The sequence below is a fragment of the Colletotrichum costaricense genome (assembly GCF_030867565.1).
Source record: "Colletotrichum costaricense strain IMI 309622 chromosome Unknown Scaffold_8.1, whole genome shotgun sequence".
In the NCBI taxonomy this organism is placed as follows: domain Eukaryota; kingdom Fungi; phylum Ascomycota; class Sordariomycetes; order Glomerellales; family Glomerellaceae; genus Colletotrichum; species Colletotrichum costaricense.
Window position 1 is genome coordinate 1,942,378 of NW_026848237.1, and position 18,491 is coordinate 1,960,868.

Genomic DNA, 18,491 nt, shown 5'->3' on the forward strand with positions numbered 1-18,491 from the left:
AAAGGTATAGTTATATATAAAAGAATTTATAGAATAGTTACTAAATAGAAGGGGGGAAGGAAAAAATAAATACGTAATTAATAATAAGAAAAAATCTTTTACTTTATTTAATAACTTAGTAATAATAATAATTACGAGGTCGGGTAGGCCCTTATATATTATAATAGTTAGAATATTTTATTACGAATACGTATTACTAACTTAGTAACTAGTCGGCGCGCTATTATTAAATAATAATAATAAAGTATTTAGTAAATAATAAAATAGGAGTAATACCTTATTCTTAAGTAAAAAAAGAGATTATTAACGTTTTAAAGAATTTATTATAAATAACGACGTTAATAGTTTTATTATTAGTATTAAAAGAAGATATTACGTAATAACTTTAGGGGCTAAAGTTATATAAGGGGGGAATAATTATAATAAATTTAGGATATAATTAGTAATAAGACGCTAATAACTTAATAACTAGTATATAGATCGTATTATAAAAGAACTTTTTAAGAAATAGAGCTTATATAAAGGACTCTATAAGCTTTAGTTTTATAATATACCTATACTTATATTATAGCCCCGCTAGTTAAGTACTTATAGCCTAATTTCTTATAAATATTAGTAAGGATATACCTCTTATTTATTAAAAATAGCTAAGTTTAATATTTTAAAATAGATTTTATAATAATATAAAATACTTAGCCCCCCTAATAAAGCAATCCGCCGGGGCCGTACTATATATTGTATATTAAAAAGAACTAAGTATATTACGCTCTATACCTAATTACTAATTAAAACTCCTAACCTTCCCCCGCTTCTAGCTATTTAGAGGGCGAGCTATACTTATTCTAACGTATATAAAACCTCTTAATACTAGCTTATATAAGTAGCTAAATCCCGTATTATATACTCTTTTTTATTTAGGGTTAAAGGGCCCTTTATATATTCCTTTATATTTATAATATAGCCTATATTAAAAAGATTTTTAGCTTTATAAAATATAATTTCTAAACTAATATTAATATATTAAATCCTAATATTTATATTAGCCTAGCTATTTATAATATTCGTATTATTACTTAGCTAAATTCTATACTATTAAAAAGTACTTTATTAATTCTTAAGTATATTTATATTAGTTATAATAGCTATAGTATCGAGCTAGCTAAAGAGGGTACCTAGCTTAAGAGGGGTAGACTTATTAACGGGCATTTTTAGCTTATTAATTACTAACTATATACTAGGAATAGAGTAAGTTCTTATTAAGGTAATATTTTAACTAGCTAACTTCTTAACTAGTTATTTAACTAGCTATTTAAATAATAATTTATATATTAATAAGTTTATTTAGTAGATTTATTTAGTAAATTTATTTAGTTAAAATAGAGCTTTAGGTAATATTAAAAGTAATAAGGATAAAAAGAATCTTTATAAGCTATAATATAATAAAATAATAAATATTAGCCTATTTAGCCCTTTTTCTAAAAACCTCTATGTTACTATTAAAGTTTAGAACCTCTATAGTTAAGGGCCGCTTCTAACTATTATAGCCGATTATTACGGCTAATTATTATAGCTAACCTTTATTATTAACCTTTTTAACTAGTACTATTACTAAAAAGGGCAGCTTACTTATCTTAAATTATATAGTAGTTTTTATATTAAAATTATTATATTACGTTAAGTACGTACTTAGGGTATATTATACGTATTATATAGTTAAAAAGTATATTATATTATATAATTTCCTTTAAAAGCGTAATTCTGTTAAAGTCGATCTTTTATGCCTATAAAGCCGGGAAAAAACCACTATATAAATAAATTTAAAATAGGTTTATTGAGTAATTTAAAAAAGAGGGAGCTTAAAATAATTAATATTATAAGTATTATTAAAATTAATTACTTTAAAGAATCGCTTTTATATTTAAAAATAATAAACAAAGTTTCAAATAAGGTTAATAAAGCGGTATAGCTCGTTATTTATTTATTTAATAATATATAAGATCCCTCGCTTATTAAATAGCTTAATTAATACCGTTATTAGTAAATATTTATTTAATTTCTTTTAATTAATATAGGTCTAGTATTATAAATATCTTACTAAGTAAATAAAGACTTTAAGAACTATTCTTAAATAATATTACGTATATTACGAACTTAAATCCTAACTTATTAGTTTATAGTTTTAATAATATTTTTAATTATTTTAATTAGTTTATAATATAAAGGGTACGTAACCCCTCGACGGAGTAATTCGCCGGGGCCGTACCGTATATTACGTATTAAGGAAAACTAGGTATATTATGCTCTATACTTAATTACTAATTAAAATAGTTAACTAACTCGACCGTTATCTTCCTTTTATTAACTCCTAACCTTCCCCCGCCCGTCTAAAGGGCGAGCTATACCTATTTTAATATATATAAAACCTCTTAGTATTAGCTTATATAAGTAGCTAGATCCCGTATTATATACTCTTTTTTATTAAAAATTAAGGGGCCCCTTATATATTCCCTTATATTTATAATATAGCCTATATTATAAAGATTTCTAGCTTTATAAAATATAATTTCTAAGTTAATATTAATATATTAGATCTTAATATCCGTATTAACTTAGCTATTTATAGTATTTATACTATTACTTAGCCGGATTTTATATTATTAAAAAATACTTTACTAATCCTCGGGCGTACTTATATTAATTATAATAGTTATAGTATTAAGCTTACTAAGGGCGCCCAGCCCGAGAGGGGTAGACTTATTAACGGATATTTTTAGTTCTAACTTATTAATTACTAACTATATACTAAGAGTAGAATAAGTTCTTATTAAGGTAGTATTTTAACTAGCTAACTTCTTAACTAGTTATTTAACTAGCTATCTAGGTAGTAGTTTATATATTAATAGGTATATTTAGTAGATTTATTTAGTAGATTTACTTAGTAAATTTGTTTAATAAATTTATTTAGTAACTTTATTTAGTTTAAATAGAGCTTTAGGCAATATTAGAAGTAATAAAGATAAAAAGAATTTTTATAAGCTCTAAAGAGTAGTAAATATTAGCCTATTTAGCCCTTTTTTTAAAAACCTCTATATTATTATTAAAGTTTAGAACTTTTGCGGTTAAAAAAGGCCGCCTTTAATTATTACGGCCGACCTCTATTATTGACCTTTTTAACCGGCGCTATTATATAAAGGGTAGCTTACTTATCTTAAATTATATAGCGGTTTTTATATCGAAATTATTATATTATATTAAGTACGTACTTAGGGTATATTATACGTATTATATAGTTAAAAAGTATATTATATTGTATAATTTCCCTTAAAAGCGTAATCCTATTAAAGTCGATCTTTTATACCTATAAAGCTAGAAAAAAACCACTATATAAAGGGTACGTAAAAGCTTTAAAACTAGGGCTATAATTATACTAATTATACTAAGGGTCTAAATAATAATATAATAACTACTTATCCTCTTTTTAAACCTCAGTAATAACTTATTATTTATAATTATAATTATAAAACTTATATTATTAAATATTAACGTTTTATATAAACCTAGGCTTATTAAACTAATTATATTAAAAAGTATATTAAATAATTCGGCCTCGAGCTTTATATTTATTCCGCTTTATAATATTAAATTTATTAGCTCTTATAAAGTTATCAACTTAGTTAAAAAGGGTATTATACGTTTATTCTAAATTGTTAGGAATTAATAAGTTTAGGATTTAAGTTATAAAAAAAAAGAGGATCGGTTATTTAAAATATAATAAGAAATTATAGTTTAAAAAACGCTTTACTTTAAGTAGAGGATAGTTATAGGGGTAAATAAGGTAATAAGTTAACTTAAAGACTTTATATTTATTATTATTAATAAATATAATCTTATTATTAAAATAGTAATATTACTAGCTATTAATTAGTTTTAATAACTTATTTAATAAGCTAAAGAGTATTACTAAATTACTCTATTATAAAATAGGAAAGTTACTAAGATTATTTATTAAAAAAAGAGGGATTATACTCTAAAAAAAGTTATAAAAGAGTAGTTTATTAAGTTTTTATTATTCTTTTAAGAAAATAGTAAATAAAGTATAATATAAGCTCTATATTAGGGTAGTTACTTATACAAAGTTACGTATTTTATAATATATTAACTAAGAACTTAATAATAAAGTTATGTTATTTTTTAAAATTATTAATTTTATAAAATTAGTTAATACTAAAATAGTTATTTTTATAAAAGAGAAATAATAATAATTAACTAAATAATAATAAAAGGCCATAATTAATTAATAATCGTTCTTATAAAAGGATAAGTTTTCTAATAAGGGTATTATTTTAAAATTAGCCTTAAAGAACGTCTCTAATTCTAATTATAAAAGCTATTATAAATAAATACTATAAGTTAGATTTTAAAGCTTAATAATATAACCCAAGTATAAAAAGAGTAAAGGAATAAAGGCTTAGGATATTTTATAAGTATTTAGTAGAATTTAACTATAGAGGGAGACCTATTAAGAAGCATCTTTAGTCCTAGCCCGTTAGTTATTAACTATATACTAATTCTTAACGAGGTAGTAATTTATATATTAATAAGTTTATTTAATAAGTTTGTTTACTAAATCTATTTATTTTAAATAGAGTTTTAAGTAATATTAAAAATAATAAAAATAAAAAGAAGTTTTATAAGTTTTAATACGTTAAATATTAGCCTTTTTAACCTTTTTTTTTTAAAAAAACCTTTATATTATTATTAAAGTTTAGAACTTCTATAATTAAGGGCCGCTTCTAACTTTTATAACCAACTTTTATTATCGACTTTTTAACTAATATTACTATAAAGTAGCTTACTTATCCTAAATTATATAATAGCTTTCGTATTAAAATTATTATATTACGTTAAATATATACTTAGGGTATATTATATATATTATATAACCCTTTAGGGTCCGGTCCGCCTTATTAGGGGCCATCTTTACCTTCATAGGCAAGCTAGTCTATTAGGGGTAATATTGAGTATTTTATTACGTAATAAAACTTTATAACTAACTATAGCCGGCCGTAGCCGTTACTAAATACTAACGATCCCGCCGTAATATATTAATCGCCCTCTAAATAGCTAAACACTAAGGCCCCACCCCACACAACGGATCACCCCCTACGACAGATCACCCAATTCGGCCACATTCAGCCAAAACCGCTATTTTATATATACATAACTAATTATAAAATAAATATTTTAAAAAATATAGAAGCTATGAGGAAATATAATTAATATAAAAGAAAATTTAGAAAAGATATTTTCATATTATATTATATAGTAGTATTAGATTTAGAAAGTATTCTTAAATATTAGTATTTACTAGTAGTTTATATATAGATACTAACATTATATTATGCTCTATTACTCTTTTATTTATTAAAATTTATTTTTTTTAGAGTTTATTATTTTTAAAAGATTTAAGATAAACTTATATAAATAGTTTTTTTCTTTTAACGGAGTAATCCGCTGGGGCCGTACCGTGTATTACGTATTAAAAAAAACTAAGTATAATACGCTCTATACCTAATTACTAACTAAAATAGCTCTTAACCTTCTACTACCTACTTATAGGGCGAGCTTTACCTATTTTAATATATATAGGACCTCTTAATACTAGCTTATATAAGTAACTAGGTCTAATATAATCTCTTTTTTTATCTAAATATTATTATTACTTAGGGGTTTTTATAAGAGCTATTTAAAGCGCTAATTTATTACTTTAACCTTATATACTTTTAGCCCGTTTATTATAATTATTATAATTAGGCTAATATTAATATACTAAATCTTAATATTTATATTAGCCCGGCTATTTATAGTACTTATAATATTACTTAGCTAAATTCTATATTATTAAAAAGCATTTTATTACTCTTTAAGTATACTTATATTAGTTATAATAACTATAGTATTAGGCTAGCTAAGGGTGCCTAGCCTAAAAAGGGTAGACTTATTAACGAGTATTTTTAGCTTATTATTTATTAACTATATATTAAGAATAGAGTAGTAGTTTATATATTAATAAGTTTATTGAGTAGATTTATTTAGTAGATTTATTTAGTAGATTTATTTAGTAGATTTATTTAGTAGATTTATTTAGTAGATTTATTTAGTAGATTTATTTAGTAGATTTATTTAGTAGATTTATTTAGTAGATTTATTTAGTAGATTTATTTAGTAGATTTATTTAGTAGATTTATATAGTAAATCTATTTAGTAAATTTATTTAGTTTAAATAGAGAGTAGCTATGGGTAATATTAAAAGTAATAAGGATAAAAAGAATTTTTATAAGCTCTAAGTAATAGATATTAGCTTATTTAGCCCTTTTTTTAAAAACCTTTACGTTATTATTAAAGTTTAAAACCTCTATAATTAAAAAAGGCCGCTTCTAACTATTATAGCCGACTATTATAGCTAATTACTATAACTAACCTTTACTATCGACCTTTCTAACTAGCGCTACTACGTAAGTATATCGCTTAGTTTATTATTAATAAATAATAAAATAGTTTACTTATCTTAAATTAAGTAGCGGTTTTTATATTAAAATCTTATTATATTACGTTAAGCGCATACTAAAGATATATTATACGTATTATATAATTAAGAAGTATATTATATTATATAATTTCTTTTAAAAACGTAATCCCGTTAAGGTCGATCTTTTATACTTATAAAGCTAGAAAAAAAACCACTATATAAATAGTTTTTTATTAGTAATATAAGTATTATTATATATAAATATTGAGTTATATTATAATGAGTAGTATTTATAAAAACTTGAATTTTCTTAGGTTCGATAGTAGGTATAACGCTAAAAGTTACCTTTTTCAGCTGAGAAAAAATATTCTAGAAATTATAGAGATTGAAAATACTTAACTTTATTGATTTTTCATAAAGTTAAAAATCTCATTTTTACATAGTAAAAAAACGTTATATTTAACTTACTAATATCTTGGTTAATATAGAAAATTATAATCTAAAAAAAATGTTTTTATAAGAAAGCTATATATTATATATCTAAAGGTATTTTTATATAATCTTAATATTATAAAATGAAGTAGGTAGAATTAGTGGCTTTTAAGTAAATGTGGCCGAATTGGGTAATCTGTCGTAGGGGGTAATCCGTCGTATAGGGTAGAGTCTTACCCCTTACTTTTTCTTTTTATCTTATTTAATAATAATCTCTCTTTGATATTCCTATTTAATACGCTTACTTATACTCTTTTTAAGCCCTTAATTATATTATTAAATCTAAGCTTATTTATAATACTTTATTATTTTTAAAAAACGCTAATAAAAGTAATATTTATAATAATATATCTATTTGTTTTTTATAAATTAATATTATAAATATAATATTTATTAAAGCGGTCTCTCTATAGCTTAGGGTTATTTAATATAATACTTATAAAATTAAATAACTTCTAGTTATTAAGGAAGCCCTAAGAGTTAATAAGTTAGTATCTTAGTATTTTAATAAAATATACTTAAAGTAACCCTTTAGGGTCTAGTCCGCCTTATTAGGGGCCATCTTCGCCTTTATAGGCAAGCTGGTCTATTAGGGTTAATATCGAGTATCTTTATTACGTAATAAAACTTTATAACTAACTATAGCCGGCCGCAGCCGTTACTAACTATCGATACTAACTAAACTTAAGATATTATTAATAACCTTACTACTATAGTATATTAATCGCCCTCCGAATAGCTAAAAACTACCCCCTATTTTCTACTTTTTTTAATAACTTTAGATTTTTTTTTTAATCTCTTTAAATTTCCTATTTTATTATAATAATATTAAAATATTAATAATACTTAGGAATTAGTTAAGTATTTTAAGGCTATTATTATATTATATAAGCTAAGTACTAATAATAGTAATATTTATAAGGGTATATACGTCTTTTTAAATCTTTAAATTAATAATAACTAGTTTATACTCTTTTAAATAATCTTTTTATAAATTAGGATTATTAAGTATAATATTAATAGAATCGAATTACTAGCCCCTAAGGTATTCCTATAGGTTAACGAGTTAGCGTTTTAGTATTTTAATAATATATATTTAAGAGTAAGTAAATAGTTCGGTAGTAATAATAATAGTAATAGGGCGATATTAATAGGGTAATAGTAATAAATAGTAAGGGAAGTAGCGTTTTTTAATTTTAATAAAAGAAACGAAGTAATAAATATATATATATATACGAGTTAAAGTTAAAAGTATAATAAATATTAATAAAATCGGTATTATTCTTAATAACGGTAACGAAAGTATTTTTAATACTATATTATTATAAGCTATTATTACCTAGAGGGGTAGTAAACTTAGCTAAGTACGCGGGCTTATAAAGTAGTAACGTTGGGTACTTAATATTACCGTTAATCGATCTGTAGTTATAAACTTTATAAAAAGGAGAGTTAAAAAAGTAAAAAATCTAAAAAAATAGTCTATCGAAATAGTAAGAGTATTTATTAATATTATATATTAATACCATAAATTTAATATTAAAAATCGGCCGAGTAGCTAACAAAGGTAAAAAATATAAATAAATACTTAAAGTAAATAGTTAAATAGTAATATTAATAGCGATAATAATAATAATAAAAGCGTTTTTAATTACAATAAAAGAAACGAGGTAATAAATATATATATATACGAGTTAAAGTTAAAGATATATATTAGTAAGGTTAGTATTATTCTTAACGACGGTAACGAGAGTATTTTTAATACTATATTATTATAAGCTACTATTACTTAGAGCGGTTATAAACTTAGCTAAGTACGTAGTAGGCTTATAAGGTAGTAGCGTTAAGTACTTAATATCGCCGTTAATAATCCGTAATTATAAACTTTATAAGAGGGAAAAATAAAAAGAAAGAAAGAAATTTAAATAAAAAATTTAGTTTACTAAAATAGTATTTATTTATTTATTCTGCCTTTACTAGCTACTCGGGCGGTTCTTAATATCGTTTATATAGTATTAATAAATACTCTTACTATCTCGTTAGACTATTTATTTTTTAAATCCTCTACCTTTTTAACTTTCCCTCTTATAAAGTTTATAACTATAGAAATATTAATATTATATAATTAATATTAAGACCTACCCGAGTAGCTAATAAAAATAGAATATAAAAATAAATATTTAAAATATATAAAAATTAAATTATAATAACGTTTACTTAACTACCTCTTTTAATATAGTGGTTTTTTTCCGGCTTTATAAGCGCAAAAGATCGACTTTAATAAGATTACGCTTTTAAAAGAAATTATATAATATAGTATACTTTTTAATTATATAATATATATAATATGCCCTAAGTACGCGCTTAACGTAATATAGTGATTTTAATACGAAAACTACTATATAATTTAGGATAGGTAAGCTACTTTATAACGGCGCTAGTTAAAAAGGTTAATAGTAAAGGTTAGTTATAATAGTTAGTTATAATAGTTAGTTATAATAGTTAGAGGCGGCCTTCCTTAATTATAGAGGTTTTAAACTTTAATAGTAACGTAGAGGTTTCTAAAAAAAGGGCTAAATAGGCTAATATTTATTACTTATACTAAAACTCGTAAAGATTCTTTTTATTTTTATCGCTTTTAATATTACCTAAAGTTACTCTCTATTTAAACTAAATAAATTTACTAAATAAATCTACTAAATAAACTTATTAATATATAAATTACTACTTAGATAGCTAGTTAAATAACTAGTTAAGAGGTTAGCTAGTTAAAATACTACCTCGACGAGAACCTATTTTAAAAATGCCCATTAATAAGTTTACCCCTCTTAGGCTAGGCGCCCTCGGCTAGCTTAACGCTATAGCTATTATAATTAATATAAGTATACCTAAGGATTAATAAAGTACTTTTTAATAGTACAGAATTTAGCTAAGTAATAATATAAATATTATAAATAGCCGGGCTAATATAAATATTAAGATTTAATATATTAATATTAGTTTAGAAATTATATTTTATAAAATTAGAAATCTTTTTAATATAGGTTATATTATAAATATAAAGGAATATATAAGGGGCCCCCTAACTCTTAATAAAAAGGAGTATATAATATAAGATCTAGCTACTTATATAGGCTAGTACTAAGAGGTTTTATATACGTTAGAGTAGGTATAGCTCGCCCTCTAGATAGTTAGAATTATGCGGGAGAAGGTTAGGAGTTTTAATTAGTAATTAGGTATAGAGCGTAATATACCTAGTTTTCCTTAATACGTAATATACGGTACGGCCCCGGTAGATTGCTCTATCGGGGGGCTACCTCTTTTAATATAGTTATAATAATTTATTACTATAAACTACCTTTTATTAACTCTATTTTCTTTAAATACTAAACTATATTAGTTATTTATTCATATAATTTTTTATTATCCTCCCCTTATTAAAAATATTAAACGAGCCCTTTATTTATTATTAAAATAAGCTTAATATTTAATTCTAACTTAGCTAACTTATTTTTTATATAGTGGTTTTTTTCTAGCTTTATAAGTATAAAAGATCGACCTTAACGAGATTATATTTTTAAAGGGAATTATATAATATAATATACTTTTTAATTATATAATATATACAATATATCCTAAGTACCCCCTTAGGGTCCGGTCCGCCTTATTAAGGGCTATCTTCGCCTTTCTAAGCAAGCTAGTTTATTAAAGTTAATATTAAGTTTTTATTACGTACTTAATAAGGGTAATTCTAATAGTAATATATTTATTTATTTTTTATAAATTAATATTAGAAATATAATATTTCTTAGAATAGTCTCTTTATAACTTAGGGTCGTTTAGTATAATATTTATAAGATTAAACTTTTAGTTATTAAGGAAGCCCTAAGGGTTAATAAGTTAATATCTTAGTATTTTGATAAAGTATACTTAAGTAAATAGTTAAATAGTAATAATAATAATAATAATATAATAGTAATAGTATAATAGTAATAAATAATAAGAGAAGTATTTTCTAATTTTAATAAAGGAAACGAGGTAATAAATATATATATATTAAGCCGTAGTTATGAACTTTGCAAGAGGGAAAGTTAAAAAAGTAGAAAATTTAAAAGAAATAGTCTATAGGGATAGTAAGAGTATTTATTAATACTATATACTAATACTATATAAACGATATTAAGAACCGCCCGAGCAGCTAGTAAAGGTAGAATATTAAAATAAATCAAAATAAATATATATATAAGTAAAGTTAAAAAGTGAATATCGTGCTTATAGAGGTCGATATTATTCTTAATAATAATAACGAGGGTATTTCTAATATTATTATTATAAGCTACTATTACTTAGCGGACTATAAACTTAGCTAAGTAAGTATAGCTTTATAAAGTAGTAGCGTTAGGTACTTAATATTACTATTAATAATTCGTAGTTATGAATTTTATATAGTGGTTTTTTTTTCGGCTTTATAAGCACAAAAGATCGACCTTAACGGGATTACGCTTTTAAAAAAAACTATATAATACGGTATACTTTTGAATTATATAATATATATAATATACCCTAAGTACGTACTTAATATAATATAATAATTTTAATATAAAAACCGCTATATAATTTAGGATAAGTAAGCTACCCTGCGGCGGTACTAGCTAAAAAGGTTAATAATAGAAGTCGGCTATAAAGGTTAAAAGCGGCCCTTAACTATAAAGGTCCTAAACTTTAATAATAATATAAAGGTTTTTAGAAAAAGGGCTAAAAGGGCTAATATTTAGTTACTTTTTATACTCAAGCTTATAAAAATTCTTTTTATTCTTATTATTTTTAATATTACTTAAAGCTACTTTCTATTTGAACTAAATAAATTTACTAAATAAACTTATTAAATAAACTTATTAATATATAAACTATTACTCGTTAGGAACCTAAGGATATCCCTTAATAAGTCCCCCCCTCTAGGGCTCGATAGATTAGGCCCCCTTAATACCCTAGTTATCGTAATTAATATAAGTATACTTAAAGGGTAGTATAGTACTTTTTAATAATATAAAATCTAGCTAAGTAATAATATAAATACTATAAATAGTTAAGTTAATATAAATATTAAGATTTAATATATAAATATTAACTTAGAAATTAGATTATATAGAGTTAAAAATCCTTTTAATATAAGCTATAGTATAAATATAAAAAAATATATAAAGGGTCTTTTAATTTTTAATAAAAAGGAGTATATAGTATAGGATTTAGCCGCTTATATAAGCTAGTACTAAGAGGTTTTATATATGTTAAAATAAGTATAGGTCGCCCTCTAAACGGGTAGTAAAAGGTCGGGAGTTTTAATTAGTAGTTAAGTATAGAGCGCAATATACTTAGTTTTTTTTAATACGTAATATACGGTACGGCCCCGGCGGATTGCTCTATCGGGGGGGTTATAGATTTTATAAAAAAAAAAGTTAAAAAGGTAGAAAATCTAAAAGAAATAGTCTATTAAAATAATAAGAGTATTTATTAGAACTATATATTAATACTATATAATTAATATTAAGAACCGCCCGAGTAGTTAGTAAAAGTAGAATATAAAAATAAATATCCTAAGTACGCGCTTAATATAATATAATAACTTCGATACGAAAACCGCTATTTAACTCGGGAGAAGTAAGCTACCCTACTACTTATTAATAATAAGCTAAGTAATATACTTCCGTAGTAGCGCTAGCTAAAAAAATTAATAATAGAAGTTAATTATAATAATTAGCTATAATAATCGGCCGTAATAGTTAGAAGCGGCCTTTTTTAATTATAGAGGTTCTAAACTTTAATAATAACATATAGGTTTTTTAAAAAAGGGCTAAAAGGGCTAATATTTAGCTACTTTTTTACCGTACTAAAGCTCATAAAGATTCTCTTTATCCTAATTACTTCTAATATTACCTAAAGCTATATTTAAACTAAATAAATTTACTAAATAAACCTATTAAACGAACTTATTAATATATAAACTACTACTTAAATAACTAATTAAATAACTAGTTAGATAACTAGTTAAGGGATTAGCTAATTAAAATACTACTTCGTTAAGAACTTCTTAATATATAGTTAGTAACTAGCGGGCTAAAAATACCCCTCGACAGGTCCCCCCCTCTAGGGCTTAATAAATTAGGCCCTCTCGACGCCTTAGCTATTATAACTAATATAAATATACCTAAGGAGTAGTATAGTACTTTTTAATAATATAAAATCTAGCTAAGTAATAATATATATATTATAAATAACTAGGCTAATACGGATATTAAGATTTAATATATTAATATTAATTTAGAAATTATATTTTATAAAGCTAAAAATCCTTTTAATATGGGCTATATTATAAAAATAAAGGAATATATAAGGGGTCCCCTAACCCTTAATAAAGAGTTCTGCTAGGGGGGCTGTATTAGTTAGCTAGGCGGGCTATGTCTTACTTTTTTTAACTAATAGGATAATTGCGACTTTCTTAGCTAACTACGGTAAGTTAATCTCAGCTTTTTACTACTAGCCTCGCGCAGAACTAGCTTATATAAACTTATATAATTTAAAAATTATTTTAGCTTTTATTATAGTAATTAAGAGATCTTAACGAATCTCGATTTTTATTAATTATATAGGGGTAATTAGAGTCTATCGAGATAGTGGGAGTATTTATTAATACTGTATATTAATACTATATAATCGATATTAAGAACCGCCCGAGCAACCAGCAAAGGCAGAATAAAAAAAACAAATAGGGGTAATTAAGTTAATTAGTAGTGCCTTTGTTAAAAAGTTATAATAGTTTTATTTTTTATAGGCGGCGACGGCGAGGTTAAAATAAGTAGGTTAAAGTAGGTAAGTAGAAGTAGAAATAAAAGTAGAAGTAGAAGTGGGTAATTAGTAGTAGTATAAATCGGTCGGAATAATCCCTGGCCTCTTATTAGTCGGATTAGTTTAAGAAAAGTAAAACATAGCCCGCTTAGCTAACTAATATAGCCCCCCTAGCAGAACTCTTAATAAAAAGAAGTATATAATAGGGGATCTAGCTATTTATATAGGCTAGTATTAAGAGGGTTTATATATATTAAAACAAGTATAGCTCGCCCTTTAGATAGTTAGAATTACGTAGCGAAAGGTTAAGAGCTATTTTAATTCGTAATTAAGTATAGAGCGCAATATACTTAGTTTTCTATTATACGTAATATATAGTACGGCCCCGGTAGATTGCTCCGTCGGGGGGCTAAACTATAATAATAATATAAAGGTTTTTTTAAAAAAAAGGGCTAAATAAGCTAATATTTATTACTTTTTAAAGCTTATAAAGATTCTTTTCATCCTTATTATTTCTAATATTACCTAAAGCTACTCTCTATTTTAACTAAATAAATTTATTAAATAAATTTACTAAATAAATTTACTAAATAGACCTATTAATATATAAATAACTATTTAGATAGCTAGTTAAATAACGAGTTAAGAGGTTAGTTAGTTAAAATACTACCTCGATAAGAACCTACTCTTTTAGTATATAGTTAGTAATTAATTAATAAGCTAGAATTAAAAATACTTATTAATAAGTTTACCCCTCTCGGGCTAGGCACCCTCTTTAGCTAACTTAATACTATAGCTATTATAACTAATATAAATATATATTACGACCTAATATATTTGTTTTTATATTCTGCCTTTGCTAGCTACTCGGGCGGTTCTCAATATCGATTATATAGTATTAATACACGGTATTAGTAAATACTTATACTATCTCAGTAAACTACGACCTAATATATATAAATAAGACTAGGGCCCGCCCCGTAGGCCTACGGCAGCTACGGTATAGTATATATATAAAGAAATAAGAATATAACGTAACTCTTATAAAATAAAAGAACTATAAATAAATTATATTTAAATAAGAAGTAGTAATTATATAATAAGGTAATTATTATAATCACTCTAAATAAGCGCTTATTAATATTTATTAAACAATTACTTAACAAATAAAAGTAATTATTAATAAAGAATATATTTATAAATAGATTTATATATAGTAGTTTTTTTCCGGCTTTATAAGTATAAAAGATCGACCTTAATAGGATTATGTTTTTAAAAAAAATTATATAATATAGTATACTTTTTAACTATATAATATATATAATATACCTTAAGTATATACTTAATATAATATAATAATTTCGATACGAAAACCGCTATATAACTTAGGATAAATAAGCTACCTTATAGTAGCGCTAGCTAAAAAGGTTAATAATAAAGATCGGCCGTAATAGTTAGCTATAATAATTAGTTATAATAATTAGAAATAGCCCTTAACTATAAAGGTTCTAAACTTTAATAATAATATAGAGGTTTTTAAAAAAAAGGGCTAAATAGGCTAATATTTATTACTTAGAGCTTATAAAGATTTTTTCTATCCTTATTATTTTTAATATTACCTAAAGCTACTCTTTATTTAAACTAAATAAATTTACTAAATAAATTTACTAAATAAATTTACTAAATAAATTTACTAAATAAATTTATTAATATATAAACTACTATTTAAATAGCTAGTTAAATAACTAATTAAGAAGTTAGCTAGTTAAAATACTACCTTAACGAGAACTTATTTTAAAAATACCTATTAATAAGTCTACCCCTCTTAGGCTAGGTGCCCTTAGTTAGCTTAACGCTATAGTTATTATAATTAATATAAATATATTTAAAAATTAGTAAAGTACTTTTTAATAATACGGAATTTAGCTAAATAATATTATAAGTACTATAAATAGCCGGGCTAATATAGATATTAAAATTTAGTATATTAATATTAACTTAGAAATTATATTTTACGGAGCTAGAAATCCCTTTAATACGGGCTATATTATAAATATAAGGGAATATATAAAGGGCCCCTTAATTTTTAATAAGAAGGAGTATATAATATAGGATCTAGCTATTTATATAAGTTAGTATTAAGAGGTTTTATATATATTAAAATAAATATAGCTTACCTTCTAAACGGTTATATAAGAAAAGGTTAAGAGCTATTAATAAAAAAAAATAATAGTTAAGTTAGTTAATTACTATTTTAATTAGTAATTAGGTATAGAGCGTAATATACTTAGTTTTCCTTAATACGTAATATATAGTACGGCCCCGGCGGATTGCTCCGTTAGGGGGCTTAATGGGATTATATTTTTAAAAAAGATTATATAATATAATATACTTTTTAACGATATAATATACGTAATATACCCTAAGTATATACTTAATATAATATAGTAATTTTAATATAAAAACCGCTATATAATTTAAAATAAGTAAGCTACTCTTTACGTAGTAGCGCCGGCTAAAAATATTAATAATAAAAGTTAGTTATAAAAGTTAGAGGCGGCCCTTAATTATAGAAGTTCTAAATTTTAATAATAACGTAAAGGTTTCTAAAAAAAGGGTTAAAAAGGCTAATATTTAGCTACTTAGAGCTCGTAAAGATTCTTTTTATCCTTGATATTTTTAATATTATTTAAAACTACTTTTTATTTAAACTAAATAAATTTACTAAATAAATCTTCTAAATAAACCTATTAAACGAACTTATTAATATATAAATTACTACTTATTAAGAACCTATTTTATTTTTAATATATAGTCAGTAACTAGCGGGCTAAAAATGCCTCTCGATAGGTCCTCCCCTCTAGGGCTCGATAGAATCTTAGGCCCCCTCGACGCCCTAGCTATTATAATTAACGTAAATATACTTAAGGAGTAGTATAATATTTTTTAATAATATAATATTTAGCTAAGTAATAATATAAATATTATAAATAGTTAAGCTAATATAAATATTAGAATTTAATATATTAATACTAATTTATAAATTATATTTTATAAAACTAAAAATCTTTTTAATATAGGCTATATTATAAATATAAAAGAATATATAAGGGGTCTTTTAATTTTTAATAAAAAGAAGTATATAATATAATATTTAGCTATTTATATAAGCTAATACTAAGAGGTTTTATATATATTAAAATAAGTAAAGCTCGCTCTATAAGTAGGTAATAAAAAGTTAGGAGCTCTTAATAAAAAGGAGATAATAATTAAGTTAGTTAATTATTATTTTAATTAATAATTAGGTATAGAGCGTATTATATCTAGTTTTCTTTAATATATAATATATAGTACGGCCCCGGTAGATTACTCTATCGGGGGGAACTTATTTTCTATAAACTTAACTAGTATTAATTTATTTTTATTTTTAAATAAACGGCCTCGCTTTTTATTATTTATATATTTTTATAGTCTACTTTTACTAACTACTCGGGCGGTTCTTAATATCGATTATATAGTATTAATACATAGTATTAATAAATACTTATACTATTTCGGTAGACTAATTTTTCTTTTAAATTTCTTTTCTCTTTTTTATTTTTCCCTCTTATAAAGTTTATAACTACGGATTATTAATAATAATATTAAGTACCCGATGCTATTACTTTATAAGATTACGTACTTAGCTAAGTTTACTACTCTCTAAGTAATAGTAGCTTATAATAGTAGTATTAAAAATATTACTATTATTATTATTAAAAATAGCTAGCGCTGACCTTACGTTTACCCTATTTTAATTTTACTTATATATATATATTTATTTATTACCTCGTTTCTTTTATTAAAATTAAAAAACGCTTCCCTTATTATTTATTATTATTACGCTATTACTATCATTATTATTATTATTATTAGATTATTTACTTATTTTTAAATATATACTATTAAAATACTAAGACGCTAACTTATTAATTTATAAGGATATTTTAAAAGCTAGAAGTTCGATCTTATAAGTATTATACTAAAGGACCCTAAACTATAGTATGATTATTTTAAAAAATATAGATTAAATATTATTAACTTAAAGATTAAAAATATTAACGTAGTTATTATTATAATTAATACCTAGCTTATATAATATAATAACCTCGAAATACTTAACTAATTCCTAAGTATTATTAATACTTTAAAATTGCTACGTAAGAGTAAATTAAAAAGGATTAAAAAGAAAAATCTAGTATTATTAAAAAAAATAAAAAGTAGGGGGTAGTTTTTAGTTATTAAAAGGGCGATTAATATATTATAATAACGGGGTTATTAATATCTTAAGTTTAGTTAGTATTAATAATTAATAACGGTTATAGCCGGTTATAATTAGTTATAAAGTTTTATAAAGTACGTAATAAAAATATTTAATATTAACTTTAATAGATTAGCTTATTTATAAAGGCGAAGATAGTCCCTAATAAAGCGGACCGGACCTTAAAGGGATATATATATATATAAGTAAAGTTAAAATAAGGTAAACGTAAGGTTAGCGCTAGCTATTTTTAATAATAGTAACGATAGTATTTTTAATATTACTATTATAAATTACTATTACCTAGAGGGCTATAAACTTAGCTAAGTA